At 41.6% G+C, this 20,746-nt stretch overlaps 2 protein-coding genes across 2 annotated transcripts in view; one reads left to right on the plus strand and one right to left on the minus strand.

The window, feature by feature from the left end:
- The window catches only part of RSPH14 (radial spoke head 14 homolog), a 208,494-nt gene that overhangs the window by 36,391 nt on the left and 151,357 nt on the right, over positions 1–20,746 (minus strand). The gene's annotated exons all lie outside the window — the stretch shown is intronic.
- GNAZ (G protein subunit alpha z) overlaps positions 1–20,746 on the plus strand; it is a 141,918-nt gene that overhangs the window by 1,173 nt on the left and 119,999 nt on the right. The gene's annotated exons all lie outside the window — the stretch shown is intronic.

Raw genomic sequence — 20,746 nt, forward strand, 5'->3', positions numbered from 1 at the left:
CAGGGAAATACATTCCAGTTTTGTTTCTGGTAATAAAATTCTTCTGTTTGTGGCCATTGCTTTGTACAAACTGTTTAATATGTGCTTTCGCAGTATTAATTCTAAGAGCTACTGACCTATCTTGATTACATTTTGCCTCTGCAAGATTTGTGAAAAATTCAATGCTTTTCACTCAGTATTCATTAATATGCCGTCACTGACACTCCTGTCACCACAATCTGTTCTTAACATTGACTCCATAATTCGCGCCATTGTGGGTTACACCCTTAGGGTGACAGACAAAAATCAATTTCACTGTAAAGGTTATAGCAGTAGGTCAGTTAGAAACCCCTGCCAATGTGACTACTTATATGTGTTAACAAGAAGTAAAAACTAGTTTGTATTTTGTTGTTTAAGGAAGTTTTTTTAACCTTATGAATTTAAGTATTTTATATCCAAGTGATAGATAAAATCCTCTGTTTGTGTAGGTGTATTGACTTTTTTTTAGTAGTGCATATATCTGGTAATAGAAGGGATACTTTCAGCTTTCTGCAGGAGACAATGCTTCATGCCATTAACATGGCTCACTACTGACTGATTTGGTTGGGAAACTGTCACCCAAAAGGGATTGATCTCTACCCTTGGATGGAGGACATTATCACAGGATGGGCCCAAATACAAGGAAGGATGGGGTTACTTTCTACAAGTAGAGGAGCTCTTGGGTGTGCAGCACATTTAAAATTAAAGCCTTTGACATCCCCCAGTACCAATGCATTGGATCTTGTTTTTTCGCAGAAGAGTCCCTATTCTTTGTGTATGTGCATGTATGGAGGGGAAACCAAACAACTTCTGTGGAAGCTGGGAAGACCTCTCTCATATCTGAGAGGTGGACCTTAAAAAGATGAATCAACTCTTACATATTACCTAAAGAATGCTTCAGAGCACCCCAGTTTGTGGAATACATTCTTGCTTCAGTGATCAGTGATGAACTGAACTGAGACTCTTCTGAAGTAATTAATACAGAGTCAGAGAAAATAAGCTTCCAGTACAGTAGGCATTTCATCTATAGGACTTGGGTTTGAATTTAGACATGACAGAAGTGTTTAAAAATGACTTTCAGGTGGCTCTGAAAGTCTGAAATGGAAGTGTGTACCTTGTTTCAGGTCAGTTTACATGTGAATGGTTTTCTGCTATTAACAGTAAGAAGATAAAGTTGATTAACAATTTATAGACAGAAACAGAAGATGGAACCTGGCCCTCCATCTTACGTTGAGGTGAAGGTTAGAGTGATAATCATGTTAGGTGTGTGGGAAAACTCAAGAGACAAATACAAGGGATCAGATCCTCAACTGGTGTAATTCAGCACAGCTCCCTCAACTTCAGTGGAGCTACGTGAATTTACACCAGCTGAGGATATGGCCCAGAGAATGAATTCCCCTCTACCTTCAGCAGATAATGATCTCACCACATACAGACTGAAGTGCAACAATGAAGCAGTATGGAGGAATCTTATCACTTCGTTTTAATCTGATTAGAATCCTTTGTCCAAATTATACTCTGTTACTTTGGTGTACATAGCAGTAACACCACTGACTTCTAAAGGGCTTCTCCAGATTGACAGCAGGGTCCGTGAGAGCATAATCTGGCCCATTGTCTCTGCTTAAAGACCTGAACCTGTTCTCAGAAGAGTTAAAGTTTTGTCACGGATTTTAATGGGAGCAGGAGCAGACTCAGTATGAATGTGCACATATCCACTATGTTTGCTAATCAATTTTTCCTAAACCCTCTAGGAACAATAATGCTGAACAATGTAGTGGCAGATTTCAACAAGGTCACTGGCACAATGGCAAATTCCATCACTCTATACAACATCATCGACTCTACTATGTAACCTATCAGAGATCAGAAATTGCATTGTAGTTGCTGTGAAATATGCTGTGTTATTGCTAAATAATTGGCCTTCCGTAAACACTGTAAAGGTTGACACTACCCACTTGCACCAGTAACAGCATGATAAAATGGCAATTAACACATTTTTGTAAGAATAAAGTCAGAGATAAGTTTATTTTAAACTGTATATTTCCTGATAGTATGGCATATTCAGTAACTCTCTTTAGACCAGATAACTTCAGATTCAAATCAGTACTAACACCACATTCAGTAACAAGGAAGATCCTAACTCGTGGGATGAGTTGTCCTATATTGAATAATATAGGACCAAATGTTGCTGTCCATAACACCAGTGAAAATCCAGAGTAAATCCATTGCCCTTAACAGAGTTACTCTGCATTTACTTCAGGATACCCAAGAGCAAAATTTGGCCTATACTTTATAATCCATACTCAAAATTCACGTTATCAAATAATCTTTCCAGAGTCAAAGAACAGTGACTAAGAAGTCCAAATTTCAGCTATCATAAAGTTGAGATGACTCCAGTGGGGAAACCTGGACTCAATGAGCAAAGAGTCTGAAATTCCTTCTCATTCCAACTGGTCTCTGGAAACTCAGTCTAGGGTAGAGTTACATAGCCTATGATATGAGAGGACCAGATTCTGCTCTCGTTTACTCTGGTGTACATCTGGAATATCCCCAATTAGTTATTTGAGTTACTCCAAATTTACACTAATGTAATTGAAAGCAGAATTTAGCCCCTAAAATAAAAAAAAATACAGTGAAAGAACTCAGCTTTCTCAATTGTCATTTTTAGTTAAGGCTGAAGAGCGTTGGTGAAGTAGGGTGGGAAAGTGCTGTCTATTAATCTGGGCCATCATTTTCCACTTTCTTTAGACTTTAAACATTTCCCACCATAGAATAATTTTTTAAATCACAGCCTACAGAATTAATGGCATAATTTCAGAAAGGAATAGTCTTCCAAGACATCACTTCAAGTCGTAAAGATCAATCACATAATTATTTTCAGTGGCTCATCAGAAACTCAAATCTCTCTACAGTCCCATATCCCAAGTGGACATAGATTATTCATATTATTAAACTCTCAAAATATATTTAACAGTATACAGTCCAGTCCTACAAACATTACTGCTCAATCCTGCCCCTATTTCTCCAGGACCTCAAACCCATTCCATCCCATGGATTATTTTCCCCTGGACTCCTGGCTCACATGCAAAATAGCAAAGACTGAGGAAGAAGAGAGAGAAGGCATTTCTAGAGATGGTCTTGCTGTGACTAGAGCCAGCCAAATTGTTAAGGATCATATTAGCCAACAGAGAAACACTGAAGGACAAAAGTTCAGAACTGGTCTCAAATTCTAAACATGTATTTTTGAACATGCAACTGACTGTGCCCACAAAAATAGAGGCATGTTTGTTTTCTCTGCATGGCTGAAATGGTGGATGAACTAACATTTACATGTTTTTACATGTTTCAAAAATAGGCATACAACATTGGGGACAGTTTCAGGTTGGCTGAAAATTTGCCCCCACATATCGGGACCATCTCAATTTGTCACTGCAGGCATTAACCATGATGGAAGTTTGCTGACCATGATTATGTTATGATGATCAAATAAGAATACTTGTAATCAGAAAATTCATAGCTATTTTTTACATCACTAAACAGACCTGGCCATATCCATGAGACAGGTACCCTGAACTAGCTAGTATGGTGGGGGGGTTGCAGCAGGTCCATAGAACAGTGCAAGGCATGTGGCTCAGCACTACCTGAATTCAGTCTCATCTACACTATAATGTAGAATCAACATTGTAACTAGTTAGTGATATAATTGCTTCTCAACATGATTTATAGTCACACACACAGTTAATGCACAGTAACTACCCATATCAGCTAATCATGGTCTTGTTAGTTGCTTAGGCTGGCACATAACTTTTTTCCTGTAACCCAATCCTAACAATGTTATTTTATTATGTAGGTGGGACTCAATAGCCCTGAATAGACCAGTTAGCCAGTCCTTTCCCCTAGTTCTCTGAGCAACCTTCGAGAGTTCATTCCTCACGTGTTACTGGTGCTGGTCTGTGTGCATGTCCTCTAGGATTTCAGTTCTCTGTTGAGGCAATGTGAAATAACTGCTTGCATTTTCCAAAAATGCACTGACAGAAACAGGCAGCATTATAGGTGTTGATACACAAATACATTTGACATAGTTGTGTTGTGAAAAACCAACTCAGCTATGTTTGTTGTAACCAGGTCAGATGAGAGTGTGACAATCTGGTTACAAAAACAAAGCTGTCCTTTATAGCACAGATAGAGCCTTATTCTTCAGAATGGGTGTTTATCTGTGAATACTCAGGGTTTAGCTGGGAGGACCTGTAGCACACAGAAGTATTATTTGTGTTATGTTGTTAAAATAAACAACAAATAAAAAACCCAAACCACCACCTTTCCTTCCCTTTGACACTTGATTAAGGCATAAAATCAAAATGGTCAGACTATATTAATAAAATGATTTTTAACACCCACAATACATTTATACATGGAATAAAGTGATATTTCTGTCTTGGTGTTTTAAAAACAAAAAGAAAATAAAATAAGTTCAGTGGCTAAACTTCCACTGTGGTTGTGCTATGATAGAAGAAGGCTTATGAAACCAGAACTCTATAAAAATAGAATTAAGAACTCCTCTGTATAAATAAAGACACCAGACTTTATAAGTCTGTAAATCAAATAATGCAGCTAACACTACTAGCAGCCCTCTAACTCAACTACGCGCTGAGTGGTTAATAGAGCTGAATGAATAATTTATAAGTGTTATGCAACAGCTACAAAACTAAAGCAGTCCACATCACTTTGGTGACTTCCTAGTCCTACATTAAATCTTCATTGGCCATGGCTGCTCTCTTATTGGAATTTTTTCCCAGCATTCTTTCTGTGGCTGGCCCTTTAAATTTGGCAGAGCCAAGCAGTTGCAGTGCTATAGTAACCATTTTGTAGCTGTAGGTTTCTCTCTTCCTGCTGGTAAGTGCCTATTATGTTTTGTTCCCTTTCTTAATAGCCAGGCAATAGTACATTCTCACAGTCATTAACAGTTTCTTGGGTACATTTTGTTGCTTTTTCAAGTGTCCACAACAGATCAGTTTACTTTAATTTGTTATTCAATGACTTTTAATATGATGTTTAAAATTCTAAGACTAGTCTTCTTTAGATTTGAGCTATTGGTTGATTATGGTATTATTTCTCTTCCTGGACTGGTTTCTTGCTGCAAGTGTTCACCAAAAGCAAACTTAAAATTTGCTTTACTAAGTGTTTGTGTGCTTAAAAACTTGCTTCCTACAAGCACAAGTGTTAATACAATATTATAACAATGGTTCCTGAGAGGAAAAAACAAAAGCATTGTGAAGATGGTTTATGTGAACTTTTTAAAAAAAACTGAACAAATATTCTTGGGACACTGTCAGTATTCTCGTAATGCTAGTGATTAGCAACAATTTAAAAGGTTGAGGCTTCAGGTTGAAGTGCACTGCTCTTGTTATGTCAGCACAATATCCCTTACTACCGTATGTCTACCCAATCTAGAGATGTATGAAACAATTTTTAAAATACTCAATAATTCAAATTCCAACATCAAAAAGAAGTGTGAATCTGTGTCCTTGTAATTGCAAATTGCAATCCTCCATCACCCAAAGAGGACTGGTAATGTGCAGCAACCCTGAATAGTCTAACCTGATGGCAACCTAACTTAGAACATTCATACTGATAAATTGCACAGCTACTAGTAGCTGCTTTGCACATTTTGTTCTTCTGGTAACTCAGCAATTGCCTGATCCTGCAAGACACTCAGGAACCTGAGCACTAATTCATTAAATTGAGGGAGCTTACCATTTCATAGAAGGTGGTCAGTATCATGCAAACATCTAGTTACAAGTGACTAGCATATTCATTATCCCCCAAAATACAATGGATCTAATTTTTGGTTCTGCTACAGCCTTCTTGCATTTCTCTGCCAGTGCAAAGGGGCATAAAGCAAGCTTCACTGAGTACCTGAGAATTCCCCTGGTACGTGGGGGCATCCCCAGCTGTTGTAAAGCTGGCCTAGCAACTCTCGACCTTCTCTCACTTTTGCAGCCAGGGGAAACTGGGGATGGCCAGAGTTACCGGAATAGCCTCTTGGGGCCATAGACTAAGATTACTCTGAGTCAAACTGGGGGCCGAACCAACCCTCAGATGGCTTCAGAATCCAAGATCCACAAAGGTGATGTAAACCCACCATTGCCCCTCTTGGATCTTGCACTTAGCACAGCTTAGCTGGTCCCAAGAATTGGGTCCAACATGCATTTTTGACTTTTTGACTTGCCCTAGGTACCTGCATAGAAATTCTTTTAAAAATACACATTTAGCCAATCCATGCCAAGCAAAGACATTTTAAAATCAATCTATCCAAATAACATGCTCCATCATCTGTTTCCTCAGACAGAAGTCTGAGTAAAGAGTGGACTTTCCATGTTGATCTGAAGTTCAACAGACTTGACCTTTGCCATACCATGAGGGGAAAGTGAATTCCAAAGGCAAAGGTCATCCACTGAAAATAAACTGCCTCCTGTTATCAGACATTCAAATGTAGGCACAATTATCAACAGCTCATCAGTTCAGCTGTGAATAGGAAGCACAGGAGAAAATAGCTTTGTTTCAAGTATTTAGCAATCAAACCATATAGGGCTTTAAAGATCCATGCTGAACTGTAAAATAGGGAACCAAGGCAATCTTTAGCTCATTGGGCTAACACTGAAGAAAGAAAGCAGCCACGCCCCTCCACAAGTTGAACCTTCTGAAGACTCTTCAAAGATACCAAAGGCCCATGTAGAATGCATTACAGTAACCTTGCCTGGGGAACATAAAAGGGGACAGGATCATTTTTACAAGAATTGTATCAGAAAGAAAAAATAACATCTGTTGCAACAAAAACACATTTAAAAAAGCAAGTTGGCCACCACAGTCAGCTGGAACTCCAGACTCTTTAAATTGTGCACCTTCTTCATTGACAAAGGGTGGGAGAACCCCTCAGCCATTGGGTAATCATGGTCTTCCCTAACAAAGTCTATGAATAATTCCCCCACCAGGAATTATTTCCTCTATCTTCTTTGGAAAGAGCCTCAGCCGACTGACTCTCAACCTGACACTGAGAAAATAAAGACATGGAATTCACCTGGTTTCAATTCAAAAGGGAAGCATACTAGTACTACAGCCTAAATCACCTCAGCATCCCCCCAGCAGTCCACCACACTTGCTGGACAGGAAGGATTGACTGACTAGAACTGTACAAAATTACCCAAGAAAGCACATGCAAGATGGATGAGCAATTACCCTGTGTCACCCTCTAAGATCTCTCTGAAAGCAAGAACAAGAACTGCTCAAGTATAAACCCCTCCATAGTTAAGTCAAACCTTTTGATCATTCGTATCAAAGGCTGCTAACATATACAGGAATCACCATGGAAACCTTATTTTCGACCTTGATCTTCAACCAACAAACCCAGTGAAGTCTCCATACCATACTCAAGCTAAAAGTATGATTGAAAGTTCAAAGAGATCTAAGGAGCTCAAATGTTTCCAGAATTGCCTCACCACCACATTCTCAAAAAGCTTGCACCATACAATTTTGGAAACTTGATGTGGCCCTCAGGCCAAAAAGTTTGCCCACCCCTGATCTATGTCCAGTCAAAGCTAATCAATACAGCTCTAATTCTGAATATCAAATATCTTTGAATAAACTATTCATAATCAAGCTACCCAACCAAGAATTATTCATAAAAGTCATCTGGAAAATAAAGAGATTTGTAATAAAAAAAAATAGATTCAAGAAAACTGTAAACTGTTTTCAGACATTTTTGTTTGAAAAAAAGAGAGAGAGAGAGAGAGTGAGTGAGAGAGAGGCCAGCTGGAATGTTGTCAATATGTGGCAGTACTGTTCTTATTTACCAATGAAAAATTATATGCTAGTGCAGTGTGGATTTTATCTTAGTTCTTTTTTAATGACACTCTTTATCTGAGACGTTTAGATGACTTATACTTGACAGTTATATTAAGAGCATTTGAATCATATTGTTTCCTTTGTATATGCTTCTGTTCTTTCAATCATCATTGATACCTACTGATATAGTATTTTTAAAAATATATTTCTTTTAAAAAAGGCTATGTGTAGTTCAGTGCTGCTTAGTTATGAGGTTCATATCAGATACAATTATCTGCTGTGGATTATTTGCTCAACTCTAGTATTGGAACTACCAAGCTTGCAACGCTCCAGGAAAGTAGAGGTCATCAGAAAACAATTGGAAGAGTACAAAGCAGTTTCATGACAAGATGGATTAAAAGGAGAACTCAGAAATGAGATGGAGATAAGATTCATTCCTAAGGCTTTGTGCCTCTTTATTTAAAAAAAAAAAAAAAAAAAATCTTGAGAGACCTTAAACCAGATAATGAGATACCTCCTGCTGCCAATGTAAAATATTTTGGAGTGATCAGAGCCAATTGCATTTTTACTTAAGGCACCAGTTTACAGTATATAAGGCCAGCCCTGAAAGAGACCAAGATTTTACTTCCTGGCTTAAGGCCTGATCCTAAGAGGTTCTGAGCATATGTAACTCCACTTATTTCAGAGGCAGTTACAGGTGCTCAGTATCTTTCAGAATGGAGGCCTTATCCTAATAAATTCTCCTTATGGAAATCCTGTATGCGCCATAGATGGAGTTTCTTTCTAGTAAATGTCAAAGTCAAAAAAGTGAGTGTGCGCATATCTGGAGTTCTACTGTCTATGATGATATCCCACCTTCTCAGCTTGAGTCTGATCACGTTTCAGAAAGGTCAGGGGCCACAATGAATACTTCTAGGCAGATTTGCTCTGCTGTTCCACTATCTCTGTGCAACTCATGTGGCATAAAGGGAGACGAAACCACTCAAGGCTTCCACCAGTGTGATGGAGTCCTCAACAGGCATAGAGCTGGCACAGATAGCTCCTACTCTTCCCTCCAGTGGGGCTCATTCAAATTTACATTACATTACATCCTTCCTGCGCCAATATTGCCACACAGGGTGGAAACCACTCTCTTCCATTCCTCGCTGTCATTTTCTCCAAGTTCCATATGCTCTATGGTATTGAGATTGATGATTCTGCCCTCCCTGCCAAGGGTTGTTCTTAAGGTTTATCTTGGACACCTTTGGTTCCTCACATTAGTTCATTTCCACTTGACACCTTCATGTGGGAGTCTGTGTGCTGGGATCTGGAGTACATGCCGAAAATATATCCAGCACTTCTGATTCTGGTGGAAATGAGCTGCTGGTTGGTCATTTCCCAGATCTCTCCATTGGTGACTAAGTCCTTCCAACGAATGCCCAGAATCGTTCATAGGCACTTATTTTCATTGTCTAGTTTTCTGGCTAATGTTTTAGTAGCTCTGCAGCTCTCACAGCCACTTGTTAGCACTGGATTACTGTTGAATTTAAAATTCTCCATTTTGTTTTGGTGCTGTATATTTTTGATTTCCACATATTGAGTTTAGTACATATTGTGGTAGCCTTTCCCATCCCTCATGTCATTTCCTTCCTGAGGTCTCCACTGATTCATATATTCCAGTTTAAAAGTTCTAGGGTGCAACACAGGAACACATTATGAATTGACATATATAAATATATATTTTTCTTAACACAGTTGCTCTTGAGAGCCACAAGCTTTGGACACTACTGACCTAAGGAGCCCTCAATATAGATCATTGGTATGTCTCTAAGACAAACATTCTTTGCTCTTATTTGATTCTCTAAGTAAACCCAGCTGTGTTCTGATCCTTTAAGAAGTTGTTTTTAAAGATAAATGATGATCCATTTAGCATCATGGTGCATGACCTCAAGACATTTTACCTTCCCACCAAGTTTATGTAGTTGAACCCTCAGCATGTTCAGCAATTCACTTGTATTCTTGACCCAGAATGATACATCTTGCCCCAAAATGATGTGTTCCTTTCCCTACAGTTTCAGAGTAGCAGCCGTGTTAGTCTGTATCCATTAAAAGAAAAGGAGTACTTGTGGCACCTTAGAGGCTAACAAATTTATTTGAGCATAAGCTTTTGTGAGCTACAGCTCACTTCATTGGATACATACAGTGGAAAATATAGTGGGGAGATTTTATATACACAGAGAACATGAAACAATGGGTGTTACCATACGGACTGTAACAAGACTGATCAGGAAAGGTAAGCTATTACCAGCAGGAGAGTGTGTGTGGGGGGGGAACCTTTTGTAGTGATAATCAAGGTGGGCCATTTCCAGCACTTTACAAGAACAGTAGGAGGGGAAATAAACAAGGGGAAATAGTTTTACTTTGTGTAATGACACATCCACTCCCAGTCTTTATTCAAGCCTAAGTTAATTGTATCCACCATCATAGGGCCTAATCACATCAGCCACACTATCAGAGGCTCGTTCACCTGTGCATCTACCAATGTGATATATGCCATCATGTGCCAGCAATGCCCCTCTGCCATGTACATTGGTCAAACTGGACAGTCTCTATGTAAAAGAATAAATGGACACAAATCAGACATCAAGAATTATAACATTCAAAAACCAGTCAGAGAACACTTCAATCTCTTTGGTCACTCGATTACAGATCTAAAAGAGGCAATTCTTCAACAAAAAAACTTCAAAAACAGACTCCAACGAGACACTGCTGAATTGGAATTAATTTGGAAACTGGATACAATTAACTTAGGCTTGAATAGAGACTGGGAGTGGATGTGTCATTACACAAAGTAAAATTATTTCCCCTTGTTTATTTCCCCTCCTACTGTTCTTGTAAAGTGCTGGAAATGGCCCACCTTGATTATCACTACAAAAAGTCCCCCCCCGCCCTCCCCCACACTCCTGCTGGTAACAGCTCACCTTTCCTGATCACTCTTGTTACAGTCTGTATGGTAACACCCATTGTTTCATGTTCTCTGTGTATATAAAATCTCCCCACTATATTTTCCACTGTATGTATCTGATGAAGTGAGCTGTAGCTCACGAAAACTTATGCTCCAATAAATTTGTTAGTCTCTAAGGTGCCACAAATCCTCCTGTTCTTTTTCCCTACAGTGACAGCAGCTGCACCTTCTTTTGGCAAGTAGAAGGGATGTAAAATATTAAGTTATCAGCTCCTGCCTTCAGAGCCTATGTGATGTGTAAAAGCACCAACTAATATGGGAACCTATGGTTTACTGTTAAAGGTGACATTTTCAGCTCTGTGTGTCATTTTAATAGTGCATTTACAATGGCTCCAAAAAGAACCTTACCTGTCTGTAGTGTCATAAACTAATACTGTACTTCTCAAACACAGATGGAGATGTACACTGGTCCCAAAAGCCTACTATCTAAATAAAGAGACAAGGTGGGTGAAGTAATATCTTTTATTGGACCAACTTCTGTTGGTGAGAGACACCCCACACCTGAAGAAGAACTCTGTGTAGCTCAAAACTTCTCTCTCTCACCAACAGAAGTTGATCTAATAAAAGATATTACCTTGCCCACCTTGCTTCTCTATCATCCTGGGACCATACCAACAAGAATAGAATAACACTGCATACTAGCTAAATAAGATCAGTGAATGAGTAGAGACAAAATGGTGAGAACAGATTGGATAAATCCGAGAAGAGGTTACACTAGTTGAGATGCGAGATGAAAGGGCCTGGGTAGATTTTGTCAATATTAACTCTGAAAAGATGCAGGGAGATCTTGCACAGAGAGAGGGGCAGGAAGGGTTTAAGAACTGAGTTGTGGAGGTGACAAAAAGGGAACTGGGGTGCAGGTGATGGATTCAGTGAGGGTGCTGCTTGCAGGGACATGGCAGAACTGAAGGAGGAAAGTAGGAAATTGTAGTGGAGAAAAATCAGCATAATCATGGGACTTCACAGCTATGTGCTGTAGAAATGGATGTTGGGGGTGAGCCAGAGCTGGGGGCTGGCTGATAGGATTTAAGTGATGGGAGAAAGGGGTAAAAAGGAATCAAGAATGGTGGAGACTGGGGTGGACAAAGATTAGATTCAACTGGTGTAAAATTGAGAAGTAATGACAGTGGGATGGGGCTGAGCATTAGAATAATCATGGTTGTTAATAAGCTGAAAGTCCTGGAAGGACTGGGCACTAGGACGAGATGGAAGTGTGCTGTGAAATAGTCTTCCTCTCCCAGTAGGATGACCTTTCCTACACAGATGGCTGAAAGGTTGTCTGGTGTACCTCTGGAACAGTTCTCATCTTGTATCCCACTGGAAACCCTTGTCACACCAGTTACTGACATACTGTCGTACTGAATTAATCCAAGGAAAGTCCCGCTAGCAGTTTGTGTGATTTTTCTGCCATTCTGAGGGCCATAATCTTCAGTCTGTTACATAAGTTTTAAGACCCTGTATCTCTATTTATTTCAGTGCATTACACCAGCACTGTGACAAAATGTGACAAAACCAGGAGAGTTACAACCACATAGCTATACAGTTACCACTACATACAACTCAAAAGTAACTGGAGATGTGATCAAGCACAAAAATTCACATCTGGATTTTCAGCACCTCCAGTTTGAGTATTTTCCAGATCTATGGATTTTGATTCTGGCCCATCTCTACTAGTAACAGAACCAGTCTACTGCATACATGACTGAATACTGAAAGAACCTGTATTGTAAATATTATACAGAGTAGGCCACTGCTCATGCTTGTAAGGTAACGTCCACAGAGCCTGTTATTAACACAACTCTCAGTGCTCATACATGATATAAATACCTAGATGAAGATATGGACAGATAGGACTTCACATACATCGAGATTGATAACAGACCTGACCCAACCAACAGAGACAAATCTTCGCGCAGCTCAATATTAACAAATCTGTACAGATATATTCTACCTAGGATACGTATGTTTTAACAGTGACAAAACCCCTACAGTAAAATCTACAGAGAGCATGAACCTGAAGTAATCCATTTAGTAACTTCCATGAACCACACTGAAATAATCTGATAGCTCACTGGTTTGAGCATTGGCCTGCTAAACCCAGGGTTGTGAGTTCAATCCTTGAGGGGGCCATTTAGGAATCTGGGGCAAAAATTGGGGATTGATCCTGCTTTTTGAGCAGGGGGTTGGACTAGATGACCTCCTGAGGTCCCTTCCAACCCTGATATTCTATGATTCTATGAACACCCAAAGCCATACTAACCAATTTCCTGTATTGCCACAATACAATAAAAACAGAACCTGCATAGTAAAATTTGTCTTCTATACATGCAATACTGTTTAAGCCTATGAAGAGACATCTATACATAATGCAACACCAACAACATCCATGTAGTAGCATTTAGCTGTAGCTGGAAACTAATAATCTATAAAATAACATCAACAGTGATGATCTAACAATGCTGTAACACAGGGAAGGGCAAACTTTTTGGCCTGAGGGCCACATCAGGTTTCCAAAATTGTATGGAGGGCTGGTTAGGGGAGGCTGTGCCTCCCCGAACAGCCAGGCATGGCCCGGCCCCTGCCCCCTCTCTGACCCCCCCCCCCCGGCTTCTCGCCCCCTGATGGCCCCCTGGGATCCCTGCCCCATCCACGCCCCCTGTTCCCTGACTGCCTCTGGACCCCTCGCCCCTGACTGCCCCATCCAACCCCTCCTCTCCTTCCTGACTTCCCCCCCAGGACCCCTGCCCAATCCACCACCCTTTCTCCCCTGACTGCCTCCGGAACCCCTGCCCCTGACTGCCCCCCGCTGCCCCATCCAACACCCCCTCCTTCCTGACTGCTCCCATTCAACCCCCATGTTCCCCACCCTCTGACCGCCCCAACCCCTATCCACACACCCGCCCCCAAACTCCCCTGCCCTCTATCCAACTCCCCCACTCCCTGCCCCCTTACCACGCTGCCTGGAGCACCGATGGCTGGCGGCGCTACCACCGTGCCACCTGGCTGGAGCCAGCCATGCACAGCACAGCTCAGAGCACTGGGTCAGGCCGGGCTCTGCAGCTGCACTGCCCCAGGAGCTCACCGCCCAGAGCATTGCACTGGTGGCACGGCGAGGTGAGGCTGCGGGGGAGAGGGGACAACAGGAGAGGGGCCGGGGGCTAGCCTCCCGGGCCAGGAGCTCAGGGGCCAGGCAGGAGGGTCCCGTGGGCTGGATGTGGCCCTCAGCCATAGTTTGCCCACCTCTGCTGTAACATGTACAAATAGTATAATAAGATGACAACTATACAGTAATGTGGAACTAATAAAGTAGATGTGAAACTGAACAGCCACAGAGATCACCAGATATAAGTGCTGTTTTGCTGTGAATCACTTACTAAATGTTTTGGTTATTGAACCCTCTCTCATTGCAGTGCAAATCTGGCTGGAGGAAAGAGATCCATACTTTCCTTTCACATGATCAGATCTCCACCAACAGAAAGGAATTATCTGCTAGTTTTAATAAGTATTCCACATGCAGTATTGTGGATGCAAAACATCCACTTTATCTTTATCTCATTCAAAACAAAACATAGGGGTCAATCCAACTCACATTAAAGTAAATGGAAAAATTCCCACTGACTTCCATTAATGGCAGATGGATCTGGCCTAGACCATTTCTGACAATGATGCCAGTGTTTGCATTGTTCATGGGAAACTATGAATGCTGTGGCCCCAGAATACTACTTCATTATATGTATCATAGGCTTCCACTTCTGCAGTTTCACTCCCCCCCCCGCCCCACTACTAATGCTTGGTTCAGAATAAGTTCCCAAAAGTGCAGATGCTTATCTGAAATATCGAATTATCTGAATATTTTAAGTATGCAAAGTTTGGCTGGGAATCACATAAAGGTTACCTGTCATATTTTCAGTACTTTATTTCCATTTGACCATTCCCCCACTCCCCAAAGTTGTTATCCTCTGTAGGTTGTTTGGCCTTATATAAAATAAGTTTTGTGGTCTCATTTTGTCCCCAGTGTCCATGTTAAAGGAAAAAAGGACCATCACAGTTAGTACCACCTGGAACCTTTGTTTTTTGATGTCTCTGTAGAGACCAAGACTGAATGAGAATAAAAACTAACCTTGTGCGTAGACATGGTTCTCTTTAGGACGGGTGTTGAATATGCACTGGTGGTAGTATCAGGAAAGCTTGTATTGTGCTTGTTCTGTGGATAAATTAGGCCTTTGGTCCCTAGGACTATCAAGCCAGCACTTTCCAGCCATGCTAAATTTGCTTAAAACAAAAACTTAGTTGGATGTAAGAGACATAAATTGCTTCAGTGTTCCCTAATATATGCAGTATGTGTAGTACAACAGGATAGCAAAGCTCCTCTGTGGACCCACCTAGTTAGCAGTTGTTGGAAGCCTACATAAAGCCTCTGAAATTCTTCTGATTCACTGTGGCAGGTGTGGCTAATTAATTCCAACAGAGATATAAGGAAGTTGGGCGTGTCCCCCTAAAGGGAAGGAACTAGATCTACAAAGGGACTTCAGCATAGCAATGCTGAGCATTGCAATACCTTTTAGGTGCCCTGCTGCCCAGTGGAATCTGCAGCCTTGAGTTAGGTATCCAGGCTCCCCATATAATGACTGGGGAGAGTCAGGTGCCCAAGAAAGGGATTAAAAGAAGCCAGCAAGCTGATTGGGTAGCTCCCTAAAGTTGCTAGAAGAAATGCTGAGAAGAGGACTGTGGCCTAAGCCTTGCCTCTCAAAGGTAGCTAGGTGCCTAATTCCATTTGAGATTCTCAAGTGTGAACATTCCCTTGGAGTTAGATACCTAACAGGTCAACCCCTTCATAAAGAAAGATACAGACCCTCTCCCAATGCCAGAATACCTAATAGCAGTGTAGCTGGGATGTTTGAGGATCTCTGTGGCACCTAAATGATGGACTTAGGTGCTTAAAGTGGCAGTTAAGCACCAAAATCCTTTTGTGGAACTAGCCCTAGAAGACTGGGCTAGAGGAGGGTCTGATGGGAAATCCTAGTGGCAGCCAAGCTGAGGGAGGAAAATTAAACTGTATGATGGTGTTTTTGAGTTACCATTATTGCCAAAATCCTGGAAGTGAATGAGTCTGGACACTAACTCAGGGTCTGTGTGCTATGTTGTGGATGGGGTAGGGACTCAGCATGTTTACATGGGTTCAGTCAGGGTTCCTTCCCCATTCTGAACTCTAGGGTACAGATGTGGGGACCCGCAGGAAAGACCCCCTAAGCTTATTCTTACCAGCTTAGGTTAAAAACTTCCCCAAGGTACAAACTTTGCCTTGTCCTTGAACAGTATGCTGCCACCACCAAGCATTTTAAACAAAGAACAGGGAAAGAGACCACTTGGAGACGTCTTCCCCCCAAATATCCCCCTAAGCCCTACACACCCCCTTTCCTGGGGAGGCTTGAGAATAATATCCTAACCAATTTGTTACAAAATCATCAGAGACCCAAACCCCTGGATCTTGGAACAATGGAAAAATCAGTCAGGTTCTTAAAAGAAGGATTTTATTAAAAAAAAAAAAAAAAAAAAGTAAAAATCATCTCTGTAAAATCAGGATGGAAAATACTTTACAGGGTATTCAGATTCAAAACACAGAGGATCCCCCTCTGGGCAAAACCTCAAAGTTACAGAAAACAGGAATAAACCTCCCTCTTAACACAGGGAAAATTCACATAAAACAAAAGATAAACTAATCCGCCTTGCCTTGCTTATCTATACTGGTTGCAATATTGGAGACTTGGATTTGGATGGGTTGGAGAAGATGGTTTTCTCTCTGGCCTCTCTCAGTCCCAAGAGAGAACAACCATGTAAACAAAGAGCACAAACAAAAACCTTCCCCTTCCCTCCCCCCAAGATTTGAAAGTATCTTGTCCCCTTATTGGTCCTTTGGGTCAGGTGCCAGCCAGGTTAGCTGAGCTTCTTAACGCTTTACAGGTAACAGGATATTGCCTCTGGCCAGGAGGGATTTTATAGCTCTGTATACAGAAAGGTGGTTACCCTTCCCTTTATATTTATGACAGGTTCACAGTGCAGCAAGATTTCTTTAAGCCCAGATATGGAACTGCAAAGGTAGAGGGATATCTTTAAAGGTGGAGATTCATAGCAACAGCATCTCAACTCCCATGTATGTTTATACAAAAGGAGAAATACTGGAACCCATATTTGAAGAAATCTGACCACATTCAAGCAACAATTAAAAGTTGCTCACATTTTATTTCTAAGGAAGCATCTTGAATAAACAACTTTTAGTGCAGGGTGGATGATGTAGAGAGGACATAGCAACGGATTACAAATCTGGCAACAGTAAGTGCAAACACATATTTGGCTTCATCTAGTCTATTGAAAGATAATAAAGCTTTGTAGTACAAGGCTGGAATATTAAAAACAATGCATAGTATATAATATTAGATCTTTGAGGGTTGCCACAGAAAAAGGGGATCTTATATTAGTTTCTTAATTATCATTAGCTGGTAAAGGTTTCACTTCTTGAGAAGGATAATGGCCAATTGAGCCTATAAGGTCCCTTTAAAAATCAATAAAAGTAATGGTGTTAAAGCTCTTCAAAGTATCTGATCTTAAGGAGAAAGAGAAAATCCCGTAAACTGCAAAACAAAGAGAGGAGATTATTTCTAAAGCCCCCAAAAGTCTCTTGTTCTTGAGTTGAGCCATATCTTCCAAGTGAAGCACCCAGCTCTTTTTCCAGTTAAGATTCTTTCTTAAAATGAAATGGAGACAGTGATTGTTTTTTCAATGAAACAGACGCACTGGAACAATCGTTAGACAGGATCAAGAAAGAAGAAAGGTAACCATATAGGACTGAAATATATACCTGCTGATGCTACAGCATGCTGTAAGTTTTTAAGGTTGTCAGTATTTCAGGATCCCGGTAGAGAAGCAGAAAATTAGACAAGGCATAGGCTGTAGCTGTAAGCTGTTGCCGCTGTAAACTGCTGCGCTTCATACCATGGATGGCCTCTCCCTTGAGTCACCTTTTAGAGTATACTCCGAATTCTGGTTAGCCCCTTGCGTTTTAGCTCTGGGCTGCAGCCTACTGCTTCTTCCACTTTCTCCATTTCCCCCAGTGAGTATAAAATCATTGCCTAATTTGAATCGTTAAGGCTGAACTTAAGTGATCCACAGCTCCTTTCTAAGACAGCATTCAGATGATTGTTCTATATGCAGACTAGGGGCCAAATTTAGCCCTTGTTAAATAGCAACTTCAGTTTGGTCCATAGTAATCTTGTCCAGCTGCCACTTGCTCATGGCTCTTACCACGCCCCTCTTCTGCATCATACCAGCCACCCTCCTCCTCCTTGCTCCTCCCTTCCTCCCACTGGCTCCATCTCCCCTTCCTGGTTACTCACCCCACTGTAGTTCCCACCAGCTTTACCTGCTCTCCACCCTGATTGCCTCCTCTTCTGCCAGTGGAAATCTAGGTTTCCACTTCCACATCCTCCTTCTCACCTCTGGTGATATTTACCCCAACCCTGGCCTTCCCTCCAGCCCCACCACCACCCCTCTTGTGCCACTGTTCCTAACCTCATCCCCATTCCTCCCCCCTTTTCTTGGTGTCTCTGGAATGCCTGCTCCATTTGTAAAAATATCACGACCGTCCACAGCCTCTCCATATCTTTTCTTTCCAGTTCCTGACTCTAACAGAGACCTGAGTCCTTTCATCTGACACTGCCTCTGCAGTTGCCCTCTCTTATGGAGGCCTCTCCTTCTCTCACACGTCCTACCCTGGATCAAACCATGGTGGGAATGTTGGGCTTCTCCTCTTCCATTCTTGCAGCTTCCAATGCCTGTCTCTTCCCACTTCTTTTCTTCTTTCGAACAGCACTGCATCTAACTCTTCTCTCCTCTCCCTCTCAATGTTGCTTTCATGAGCCTTTCTTTCTCATTTTGGATCTCTCTTCCTCATCGCACAGTCTCTCACACTCATCCTTAGTGACTTCAACTTCTGCATTGAAGATCCATTCAACCCCTTTGTTGAACATTTCCTTGCTATCACCTGTTAATTTGACTTGCAGGCCTGGTTCAACTCTCCGACTCATCAAAAGGCCATTCATTTAAGTTGGTCTTCACCAGGCACTACCCTCTCGCTGATCCCTCTCTCTGAGCACCATCTAGTCTCTTTCTAAAAAATCTCTCAATATACATACCAATGCCATGTCACTTGGCCTTTCTGTGACTTTCACTCCATCAGCAGCAGTGAATTGTTGTCTGCTCTCAGCTCTCTCTTCCACTGATTGGGTGGTTGATTCTCTCCGTGCTTCACTCTCGTCCACCCTTAACTCTTTTGTTCCTCTCTCCCACTGCAAGGTCCACCCTGCCAACTCCTAGCCCTGGCTCACCCCCAACATCCACTTCCTCCACTCCTGCTTTCACGCTGTAGAGCATCTCTAGCAGATTCATGACCAGGCTGGTTCCTCCACTACAAATTTGTTCTCTCTTCCTTTAGTTCTGCCATCTTCCTAACTAAATAACTATACTTCTTCAACTCAACTAAATCCTATGCTTGCAATCCTGGTTGCCTCTTCATCACCTTTGGCTCATTCCACAAACTCTCCCCACTCCTGCTTCCATTATTTTCTCTGCGCAGGATCTTACAGATTTAATCCAAGAGAAAACTGACAAAATATGATGTGACCTTTGCCCATCCCTTGGCTTGCCTTCCCTTCACCTCCTACAATTCTCTACTTCATTATCACAGATGGAGAAGTTTTTCAATTGCTATCCTCCTCTAACTCCTCCACTTTCTCCAGAGACCCCACCCCATTCCCTGATATCCCTCACGTCCACTCTCATCCTCTCCCTTGCTGTTCTTCATCTCTCTTTCTCCTCACAATCCTTAGTCTCCCTTATCTTAAAAAAATCCATTCTTGACCCCACTTGTATCTCAAACTACAGCTTCATCAACCCTTCATCTCTAAGCTTATTGAACAGGCTGTCTACAATCATTGTCTGGAGTTTCCCCTTCCAATTCCAGGCTAGATGTTTTCCAGTCTGGCTTTCTTCAACCCCTTGAATTCCACTGAAACCATTCTCAAAGTCTCTTATGACCTCTTCCTAACTAGAGCTCAGAACAAGTACTCCACCCTCATTCTCCTTGACCATTCAGCCACCTTTGACACAGCTGATCTTGCTCTTCTTCTTGAAATCTTGTCCTCTTTTGGTTTCTGTGACTCTCCTCTCCTGGTTCTCCTCTTCCTTCTCTAATTGCTCCTTCAGCGTGTCTCTCAGAGGTTCTCCTCCCCCTCCCCCCCCTGCAACTTTCTGTGGGGGTTCAGAAGGGCTCTATCCTTAGTTCCCTTCTCTTCTCCCTTTTATACCTTATTTCTGGGAAATCTCATTCTCCAACATAAATTCAACAACCATCTCTATGCTGATGAATCAGATCTATTGTACTCCAGGTCAGTCACCCTCTGTCTAAACTAAAATTTCTGCCTGTCTCTGACATAATCTCATGGATGTCCAGCTGTGAGATCAAGCTCATAGTTAGGGAGCTCTTAATCTTTCCTCCCAAATCCCCCCATCCCCTTTCTCAGTTACTGAGGTATAACACCAACATCCTGCCTGTCACTCAGGCCAATAACCTGGATGTCATCTTAAACTCAGCTCTCTCTAGATCCTCACATCCAGGCTATGACTAAATCTTGCAGATTCTGTTTGCATAACACCTCTAAGATATGGCCTTTCCTATCCATCCATACAATGAAAACGCTCATCCAGACTCTCATCATTTCACATCTTGGTTTCTCTGGCCTTGACAAATGCAATCTTGCCTCAGTCATATCCATCCAGAATACTTCTGCAAAGATCATTCTCCCACCCAGTCGCTTTGACCATATCATC

This window comes from Natator depressus, chromosome 15, assembly GCF_965152275.1.
Source record: "Natator depressus isolate rNatDep1 chromosome 15, rNatDep2.hap1, whole genome shotgun sequence".
Lineage (NCBI taxonomy): Eukaryota > Metazoa > Chordata > Testudines > Cheloniidae > Natator > Natator depressus.